The sequence below is a fragment of the Theropithecus gelada genome, chromosome 15 (genome assembly GCF_003255815.1).
Source record: "Theropithecus gelada isolate Dixy chromosome 15, Tgel_1.0, whole genome shotgun sequence".
Lineage (NCBI taxonomy): Eukaryota > Metazoa > Chordata > Mammalia > Primates > Cercopithecidae > Theropithecus > Theropithecus gelada.
This window is the reverse complement of record NC_037683.1, coordinates 48,676,024-48,676,558: the sequence shown is the minus strand read 5'-3', so window position 1 is coordinate 48,676,558 and position 535 is coordinate 48,676,024.

The following is a 535-nucleotide window of genomic DNA, read 5'->3' as shown; positions in this document are numbered from 1 at the left end:
TATCATTTTAATAATATCACTCCAGCTTAAAACCTCTACTGCGGAAACCAAATTTAATAGAACTTTAATGTCATTTCAGCCTAGAACTCCACTACAGAAACCAAACTAACCAGTAGCATTGTGAGGAAAGAGCAAGGAACAATCTGGGCTTGGGCCCTGGGTCTACCATTTACTAACTACTGAATAGTCTATTCAACTTCTCTAACCTTCTGTTTCCTTATTAGTAAAATCATGCTTAACTCACAGAGCTTTTGTGAGGAATAATTGAGGTAATGGTCATAAGTACCTCGTAAACGGCAAGGGGCTATTCTCATATGAGGGATTGTTAACAATAAAAAAGAAACGGCTTCATTCTTTTCTCAGTAGGTGCCTGGAGTGCTACAGCAAGTTCAAACTCCTGCCCAGTTTCAGGGTCTTTAATGATCCTGTCCTCCCTTCTTTACTCAACTTGTTGCCAGCTGCATTCCCCCTCCAGCCTTGCTGGGTGCCTCACAGTGCCATGTGCACCTGACTCTCACGTGTCTGCAGATCAAAC